General features: G+C 34.2%; 1 pseudogene across 1 annotated transcript; it reads left to right on the plus strand.

The window, feature by feature from the left end:
* The first annotated feature begins 217 nt into the window (after positions 1 to 217).
* On the plus strand, positions 218 to 677 carry LOC308536044 (ubiquitin-conjugating enzyme E2 L3-like; annotated as a pseudogene). Its single transcript has one exon. The product of its transcript is annotated as a ubiquitin-conjugating enzyme E2 L3-like (transcript).
* Positions 678 to 10,870: the final 10,193 nt, after the last annotated feature.

The raw sequence follows: 10,870 nt of genomic DNA on the forward strand, positions 1-10,870 counted from the left end.
CATGGATAAAATTCTAAAAGAAAACCTATAACATCTCTGCATCTGTCTTGATTAAATGACTATGCATGTATACTACATATGTGTAATATTTTTCTGCCTGTGGATGGTATTGCTAAGTTAATTTGTGAAGAGTTCTATTTAATTGGCTTAAAGACAAAAAAAGGTCTACATGAATCAAGAATACTCAGAAATGGAAAGGAGCAGCATCAGATCCAAGATGGTGGACAGCAGGATGCTGATGGAGCTTGAAGAAACCCACAAATGTGCATTGAAAAACTTCCATACATCCAGGTTGATGAAGCTAATTTACTGACTTGGCAAGGGCTTATTGTTCCTAACAACCCTCCATATGATAAGGGGGCTTCAGAATCGAAATCAGCTTTCCAGCAGAATATACATTCAAACCACCAAAGATCATATTTAAAATAATGATCTATCACCCCAATATCCATGAAAAGGGACAGGTCTGTCTGCCAGTAATTAGTGCTGAAAACTGGAAGGCAGCAACCAAAACCGACCAAGTAATCCAGTTCCTCATAGCACTGATTTACGACCCCTAGCCCGAGGACCCCCTTGGGGCTGACCTAGCTGAAGAATATTCTAAGGACCATAAAAAGTCCTGCAAGAATGATGAAAAGTTTACAAATAAATATAGGGAAAAGCGACCTGTGGACTAAAAATCTGCCAGGGTTGATTCCAGTAAGTGTAAGAGGAGACCCAGAGCAGTGTATTCAGACACCCCACAAAGCAGGGCTCTGTGAAAAATTGACATGTGTCACCACCTGGCAGTTCCCTTGTGGCAACTACTGTGGAAACTTTCCACAGTTTCCTGAATCAAAAGTTGTCTTAGGCAAACTGTAAAGAAAGAATTAACAATTTAAGATGTTCTCATTCTGCTTTTTTTGCTTTAAAAATCACTGCTTCAATTGAATTATATATATATATCTCCAAATATGTTTCCAGTTCACCTGATGTAGGATAATCTTCAGTGAATTATCTAGTATAAGTTTGTTGCCATGATTAAAACAAGTATGTCTTAAAGCTAACAATAGCAAATTTAACTCAAACATTCAACTTTTATTTTACACAGGATTACTAAAAGTCAAATAAGCTCATGTTATCTCTGTTACAGGGTGTAATAAAGAAAAGTATTTGGATTATGGTTAGCTGTTTGTCTCATAATATTTCCATGAGTAATATAAACATATTAGGAACTGGTAATTTAAATAGATGTGTGTAACATAAAAGTTTATAAACTTTTCAATAATAACTATATTTACACTATGTTTACTTAAAAATAGGTGTTTTTTTAGTAACTTGAAATGTTAAAGTTATATGAGATATGCTAAATTATAAATATTCATTAAATATTTACATCATTTCCAAGTTAATTAAAACAGTGAAACATTAATTACTGAACATAAGCTTATTATTCACTTTTGGCTTTCTCTTATAGAGGAATTAAAGATATTTGGGTCTATTAGTAAACATGTTTTGTGTCACATTGAAAAATTCTCTATGAAAAAGAATGTAATTCTAGAAACTATGAAATATCTTTTTAAATTTGCCAATCCACAGAATGTTAGTAAGTATAACATACAATACACAATTTTCTACTTCTTAAATTTCACTAGGAATTAATGATTTTAAGGGTTAAGAATTCTAATCAATTGAAACTATTTAAAAATAAGGGTAAAAAGAAACAACTGTGTATAAAAAGTAAGTAAGAAAAGTGGAATATTTTTTTGGATAATGATAGGTATGGTGTACATTTTTGTTGAAGGAAAAGGAAATTAATTTTATTCTAAAGCAAAATGATTATTCTAGAATGAATAAGAGAAAAAAATAGAAAAAATTGAATGAATATAAAAAGTTGTAGGCTTATTGAAAAGGAATCTGGGAAAAGGAATTTTATTAGTGGTTGAGCTGCTAAGGTTGGGACAGATTTAAGTTTTACAAAAATTAGTTTTGTCTCCCTTGTCAAATATTAGGTGACTGGATATGCTTGGGCTCTCAATTCTGTTCTGTTGGTCTGTTTGTCTATTTTTATACCAGTACCATACTGTTCTAATTACTATAACTTTATAGTATAGCTTAAAGTCAGGAAGTGTGATGCCTTCTGCTTTGTTCTTCTTTCTCAGTATTTATTTGGCTATTAAGAACTAGAGGCTTGATGCATGTAATTCATGCCAGTGGCTTGGCCGCCGCTGTGGTGGTGGCTGCCTCTTCCTCAGCCTCCATCGCTGTGGCTTTGTCCAGAAGGTCGTCTGGTCTAATTAGCATATTATGCTCTTATTATTATAGATAATTTGTGATTACATATAAATTTTAGTATTATTTTTCCACTTCTGTTAAAAAGGCCATTGGAATCTTGACAAATATTGAATTGACATTTTAGCAATATTAATCTTTCCAATTCATAAACAAGTGATACCTTTCATTTATATGTGTCTTCTTTGATTTCTTTCATCAATATCTTATAATTTTCAGAGGAGAGATCTTTCACTTCCTTGGTTAACTTTATTCTTTTTTAAAAAATATATATTTTATTTATTTTTTACAGAGAGGAAGGGAAAGGGATAGAGAGTTAGAAACATCGATGAGAGAGAAGCATTGACCAGCTGCCTCCTACACACCCCCTACTGGGGATGTGCGCGCAACCAAGGTACATGCCCTTGACCGGAATCAAACCTGAGACCCCGCAGTCCCCAGGTCGACGCTCTATTCAGTGAGCCAAACTGGCTAGGGCAATTCTTAAGTATTTTATTGTTTTTGACACTATTGTAAATGAGGTTGATAATTTATTTTTTAGAAAATTTATTGTCAGTGAGTAGAAATGACAATTTGTATATTAATTTTGTATCCCATAAATGTACTAAACTTATTTATTAGATCTAACCATTTTAAAAATCATGTCATCTGCAAATGGAGAAAATTTTACTTATTCCTTTTTTAATATATATATATATATTTGCCTGATTTCACTAGCTATGACTCTTAGTACTATGTTGAATAGTAGTGGTGAAAATGAGATCTTAAGAGAAATTCATTCAATCTTTCAGCATTCAGTATGGTGTTAGTTATGGGCTTGCCATATATTTCCTTTATGTTGTGATGTGTTCTTCCTATGTCTAATTTGTAAAGAGATTTTATCATGAATGGATATTAACTTTTTTCAAATGCTTTTTTTGTCTATTGATATGATCATATTATTCTTTAAGTCTACTAATGGATATATCACATTGACTGGTGTATGTTGAACCATTCTATTATGCTGAGTGGAATAACTGACCAAAAAGGACATATACTGTATGATTTCATTTTAAAAATCTAAAAAAAATCATTGAAAAAAATATTAGGCTTGCAGTTACCAGAGGCAGAGGTTTGGGGTGGGTGGTGGTCGGGGGAATTGAATGAAGGTGGTCGAAAGCACAAATGTTAATTTATGAGATAAATAAATACTAGGGATGTGATGTACTAAATAATGACTATAGTTAACACTACTATATGACATTAAAAAGTTGTTAAGCATAAAAATCTTAAGCACTCTCATCACAAAAATTTTTATTCTTTTTTCTTTTTATTGTATTTACATGAGATTATGAATGTTAGCTGAACCTATTATAATTATTTCAAAATATATGAGCATCAAACCACCATGCTGTATGCCTTAAATTATACTGTGATTTATGCCAATTATTTTTAATAAAAGTGGACAAAATTGAGTTTTGATATCAAAAGTACACTGGTACAAAATTATATTTTGCTCTTCTCTCTGTTAAATGGACAATTTTTTTTTAATTTAGATTTTGTAAAAAAGGTTTTTCTTTACCTTTTTTGTTGAGTTCTTTGCCTCCTATGAACTCTGCTTGGAAATAAAAAATAATTGTCTTACTTAAATAATTTGCTATGGTTCAATTGCCTTTTTTGTGGTCTTTGATCACTTATGAAAAATCAATCTATTCAATATTAACAGAGCTAGGTTATTAATGTATTTTAACCCATGTAACTTTTTATATTTGCTTTTAAAGTCTGTGTCACTTTTGTTAAATTGATATTTTTTACAATCTTCACCAAAAACTCAAATTCTAAATGAAGTATTTTTGACCTTGAATTAACTCTGGACTTTTCCAGAGGTCCCTGCAACATCTCAAAAGACTTGTTGTCTTTCCTTTTTTAAAAAAAAATATTAACACATTAAGAGCCATGTCAGTCACCGGTGAATGACACTATACTTTCTGTCTGGACCTCGACAGTCTCGGGCCTCCAGCATATAGGTGAAATCGGATATCGTGGGCTTAACAGAAAGGAAGAAAAAAAAGGCTTGTTGCCTAATGTATTAAACGAACTAGGCTTATTTTATGTAGTAAATTAAAGGGAAAGTATTGTCAAATAAGAGTTGATAAATATTCTTTAGGCTATGTTTATATAAGTATATGTTATTAGTATATGTGTTCCAAAACTAAATATCTATGTCCTAACATAATGTTATTCATCATAATTCCAGTTATCTTAAAATGTTTTATGTCTCAGAAATAATCAAATTGTCTTGTCCATTCCATTATAAAGAACTCTTATTAGGTCTTTAACCATAGGTATTTTTAAGTCTTTTGTCATTCATGTACAGTTATTGTTTTACTCTCATAATATTGCCAAAGTCAGATTCATGTAAAGGACTTTACCAGTGACAATGTTGTCAAATTACAAGGTGTTGAGTCTTGGGTGCATATTTCACAACTGAAGAAAACTCCATCTGGCATCTGGCCCTGTGTAAATGCCTCAAAATCAAATTGACTAGGGAAAGAAGTAATCAACATGGAGGCAGACTGCTTCCTCCTAAGATGTCCATTCAATAATGTTTCTATTTCTCCTTTTTCTGACCATTCATTTCCTTGTTACACAACGAAAGTCTTTATCATTCTTTTGGCCACCTTTTGTCTTGCTCTGTCCTATAAAGTTAATGCTATTGTTCTCATATCTAAGGCAATTACAAAAGAGGGTAATACAACCTCCAATCAACTGTTGGATTTGCTATAAAATTGGAGATCCTGTAGTTTTTCCTCCTCATCACAAACGTCTCCCTGTTTTCCAATGCCTTTGTTTCTCTGGAACAAGGTTACAAGGTAAACACTTCTGGAAAAGTCAAGATACAGACATTTACATGAAATTCATAAACATGTCAACCGGTTGAATAGAAGTATCCTCCTCTTCAGGAACACTTCTTGACTTATTTTAGCTGGTTTGGATTATAGGAACCTTGACTCAGTAGCACTCTTCAAACCATGGGTTTGTTATTAATTGTTGTGTCTCTCCCTATTATGCTATATTTTCTCGAAAGTTTTAAATGCATGGGAGCAGTCATTGACCAGCTGACAGATGGTCTCTCCTTTACTGAATGACAAAAGAGAACAGAAGATTACCAGCTCCAAGAATATGAGCCTGATATAGTGTGAATACTACAGTGAGACCCAAACAGGCAATAGTAACTTGGAGTCACGCTAAGATTAATCGTTTCTACCAAACCTCTTTACTGGTCAAGAGGAAGATTAACATGGGCAATTGTAGAAACAGCTTTCTAGGCTGCACATGAAGCCATTCCTGCCTGAGGTGCCATATAAAAAAACACACAAAAAACTAAGATAACTCTTGTGTACCTGTAAATGCTCTGCTTGATCAGAAATGCATTATAGCAAGTCAGCCAATCCCCAGACATCAAGCCAACTCTGTGCTTTCTCATCCCCCCCAAAAAGGTTGTCTATGTGGCCCCAACAAAACCAATATTTTCTATTTTTCTCTTCCTTGTCCTTTATTCTTTGCCCTATAAAAGCTTGTTGCCTCCTGCCCCATTTTGCAGTTCAGCAACTAGAAATTGTCTACTTTATAAAGTGTTAACAATTGTTTGTATCACCTAAATTGCCTTCTTAATTATTTTGTAACAATAGAGATAATACATTTTGCTGTTTATATCACTGAATCATTTATAATAAACATATCACAACTTAGTTTCAGTTAAATTAGTATCCTGAATTGTATTTTTCTAGTGTCTTTGTAAAATTATAAAATTGTTACCTTCTCAAAGATGAATAGTTGACATTTTTTGGTCAATTGCTTTGATAACAATCAATGACAAGGAATGAATATTTGGAATTCAGAGCATTTTTTAAAATTCCCATGAAGATACTGTCCTACAAATTTTGGTACATATTCACTTACATGCAAAATTATTATAGATAATTTTAGATTTAAAACAATGAATGGTAATAATGGATTGTGATAACACTAAGATGAATCAGGACAAAAGTGTTCTCTGCACATCAGAGAACATAATAGAAGAACCATTAAGCTCATCATACAATCTGAATGATCTTCATTTAATGGAAGCAATAGTCAACTTTGTAAATTTGCATTGAAAATATAGGTCAAGACTTGCAAATATTCTCAGAACCCATGAGGCACTATGATTGAATTGATACAAAATTTAACACATTCTTTTTGCCTATTATCCCATAGCACTTACAAACCTCTCATTTGAAAAACACATACTTCACTTTGGAATATTAATAGATTAGAGTTTGTTAGTGTTAAGATATAGTAATGCAAGTACTAAAAAGAATAATATACATAGCAGATATTAGGAACATTAAGAAAGGGGAATGAAAATAAATCAACACAAAGACTATATACTCATAATAACTTGAAGACAGAGAAATTTAAACATAACTTAAGTCAAATGGGAAAATCATGAAAATTTCATTTATAATCTATTGCACATCTCTCCACTGAAAGGCTTTGTAGCAAGCAAAGGCAGACCAAGAAAAACTGGAAAAAAAAAAAAGATGAGGGAGCTAGCAGTGAGGCATTGGGTTGATATAAAATTCACACTAATTCTGGAAAGTCAAATAAAAAAACAATTTTCTGTATAAAGAGAGCATAAACCGCAGGGAATAACCAGGGGTGCTTTCAGTTTCTACCTGAGGATGTAACTGGAAAAATCACTTCTTCCAACATTACAATTAAAAAGATGTATTTTTTAACCTGTTCAACTTTTGAGGTGACAGAGAAATCATGTGCCTCTAAATCTAAGGTGAGACAGGCATCTGGAGGGAGACATAAGCGTGACATTCCTGGGTAAGGTGTAAATAGAAATCAATGACAGGTTAGCTGGGGTGACTGTGGTATTTTTACTAAAAATAACTTAGTCTAATCATTGAAAAACAAAACAGACACACTCATATAAAAGAGTACTCTACAAAATAATCCACCAATATTCTTTTTGAAAAGTGTCAAGTTACAAAAAACAAAGAAAGACTGAGGGACTGACCAAGATTGAAGGAGACTAAATAGACATAACTACTAAATAGATATAATGTGTAAAACACTAGATTAGATCTCAAACCAGATAAAGGGTATTAGGAAAAAAATTGGTAAAATAAGGTCTGTAGATTAGTTAATAGTATTATACCAAGTTTCATTTCCTGGCTTATAAAAGTGTACTATAGTTATGTAAGATGTTAACATAAGGGAAATTAGGTAAGGGCATTAGAAAACCTCTGCTATTTTTGCTACTTTTCAATCTAAAATTATTTCTAAATAGTAACTTAAAACATCTAAATAGAGATATTTAAATTATCTTCAACTGTAAATAAGTACTTAAATCAGAATAATTATGTTTATTTCAGGATTAGAAAATGAATCAAATTAACTTTTCAATAATAATTACTACTTATCATTTTATATTTCTAAAATTCCTCAAAGAGCATTCAAATAAATTATCTCACTTGCCATTTTACATCAATCCTGTAAAGAAAATATCAGAGCCATGTTACAGATTATTAGGAACAAATGTTCAATGAGGTGACAGACTGTCTTGTCTAAGAGCATATAAAGCCATTTGTAATAGAAATGTGTCTTAGTTCACTGCCCTTTACCATGGAGTGTTGCTTCTAAATGCCTACTATGTGCACAATACCCTGCTAGATTCTCTGGCATAACATATCTTAGATTTTGTTAATACAACAAATATGTGCAGAATTTCAAAAAAGCATTTTCTAAAACTGAAAGGCCTGACTGTAGTTTGTTGACAGCAGATGTGGATTAAAAATGTGATATCAGGTGATGATAAAGAAGCAGTCCACAGAGAAGGCACCTTTGATCAGGAACACAGCAAAAGTGCAATAATTTTTCTATTAAGGTTTTGCCTCGAGCTCTTCAGATTTCTGAAACACCAAGCCATTCTGATCAACCATTTTGCTTTCCTTTTAGACAACACGCCATCAAAGGCTGAGAGAAAAACAATCTGATGAGTCAAAATTCACTTATTGTGCAATGTGGCTATTTTTCCACTTGGCAGATTTATGCCTGGTATTAAAACTAAAAGAAGTGCTATTGTCAATTGAGTTACTTAGCTTTGATATTTACTGTCATTCTTCTTACTGCTCAGAGGACAACTAACAGCTTATTTTTATGTTATTTTTTAAAATATATTTTTATTGATTTCAAAGAGGAAGGGAGAGGGAGAGAGAGATAGAAACATCAATGCTGAGAGAGAATCATTGATTGGTCAACTGCCTCCTGTACACACCCTACTGGGGATCCAGACACAACTTGGGCATGTGCCCTGACCAAGAATTGAACCATGACCTTCTGGATCATAGGTCAGCATTCAACCATTGGGCCACACTGGTTGGGCTATTTTTATTGTGTTGTGAAATTACTAACCCACTACCAAACCTTGCTCCCTCAATCTATTGAGAATCACATTGTTAATCACGGAGTGGCAGGAACAGATGTAGGGTTGGTAATGCTATCTTTTGTAAAACATATTCCTAGTTAAAATGGATGAAAGAAGAAAGGTGATTATTGTTTAGAATTTGTTTTTTAGTACTTGTTACTAGAGGTGACCAATTTGACAATGCAGGCAAAGTCACCTTTTAGTCACTTCAGAGCTACAGCCTGGAAAATGTCTGAGAGAACGCCACTATTTTGTGTTTTCCAAAGGTTAAAAGTAATTCTTGAAAAATGTTTAATTTGACCACAGGGACTTGATTCTCTTAATTGTCAGGACAAAGTAAAATCAGTGAATTGTAGCTTTGTTTTAAGAGATGAAAACTGTATTGAAAAACTCAATTCACATTAAGTATCCCTTCTTGAAATACTTTTATAAGCCTTGGTGATATAGAGGAGATTATGATCATTTCTTCATTCAACATCATAATGAATATTTATTGACTGCCTTTCAAGTGCCATGCACTTTTCTAGGCACTGGAGAAAAGGCAATGAATCAAAGTCTGTACTATCAGGAGCTCACATACTTGGAGAAAGATTATAGTTAATATTTTTTAAGGTAGTCTTCTCAGAGCTTTACATATCCTATTCATTTAATTATCACAGAAACAGTATGATATATTGATTTTTTAAGGAACCACCTTAACAACATTAGTTTTGTTAATAATTCCATAAAATACAGTATGATTAAGTGGTCTAAAAGAATAATACAATGTCTTACACAACTGGAGAAATTTCTTTTTTCTAGTATTATTACAAGCAGTTTGCTAATGTTTATAATGTTCAGGTTGATTTTTAAAATGTTGACTAAAAAAAATTCCCCAACCAGACTTTTTCCCTAAAATTTATCTTTTTCCAAAATTGTTCATAGCATGGCTCACACATATAAATTCATTTAACATAATTTTTTTATATCAACACTTATCGAGGTTAGTTTGGTTCATTTATGATTTTACATAGTATTGTGCCTTTTCTCCCCATATTGAAAATAGAATGATTACAATGCAAATATTATTAAAATACTAGAGGCCCAGTGCACAAAATTCGTGCACAGAGAAGGAGGTTCCCTCAGCCCAGCCTGCACCATCTCCAATTGGGGACCCCTTGGGGGATGTCCGAATGCTGGTTTAGGCCTGATCCCTGTGGACCAGCAGTTGGACATCCCTCTCACAATCTGGGACTGTTGGCTCCTAGCTGCTCACCTGCCTGCCTGCCTGATCACCCCTAACAGCCCTCCCCTGCTGGCCTGGTTGCCCCCAACTGCCCTCCCCTGCTGGCCAATTTGGTTCTGATTGGTTGGTTTCTATGCCAGTCAGCATCAAAAGCTCCGCCTGCTAGGCAGCCATTGGTTCTTCACAACACCCAGATTTGGTACTGATTGGTTGATTTCTATGCTAGTCAGTGTCAAAAGCTCCACCTCCTAGGCAGCCACTGGCTCCCCACAGCACCCACATTTGGCTCTGATTGGTCGGTGTCTACACCATTCAATGTCAGAAGCTCTACCTCCTAGACAGCCATTGGTTCTTCATAGCACCCACATTTAGTTCTGATTGGTCGGTTCCTATGCCTATCAATGGCAAAAGCTCCTTCTCCTAGATAGCCATTGGTTCTTCACAGCACCCACATTTGGTTCTGATTGGTCAGTTCCTATGCCAGTCAGTGTCAAAAGCTCCACCTCCTAGACAGCCATTGGTTCTTCACAGCACCCACATTTGGTTCTGATTGGTTCATATGCCAGTCAGTATCTCCAGGCCTATCTTAGGGCCTGATCAGAAAGGCGGGCTGAACAGCAGCCCCCTGGAGGCTGGGAGAGAAAGAAATGCCCAGCTGTTGGTGAAGCCTGGAAAAAGAGGGAGAGAAAGAGAGAGGCAAGTACTGATCAACAACTGCCACTGAAGCTGCAAATCACTCTGGGTCTCAGCCCCCTGGGCAGTCAGTGCTGGGTAGCCAGGCAACCCAGCGCCTTCTGAAGGACTTCCTGGTTGGTCAGACTTGACCCTGGGCTTTTATATATTAGGATTACAAAAAGTCAAAGCCCATGAAAAGTATCTCATTATGAAATTTATCCTTTGCTTTACAAAATTAA

Source organism: Myotis nattereri (assembly GCF_964212035.1).
Source record: "Myotis nattereri genome assembly, chromosome: X".
In the NCBI taxonomy this organism is placed as follows: Eukaryota; Metazoa; Chordata; class Mammalia; order Chiroptera; family Vespertilionidae; genus Myotis; species Myotis nattereri.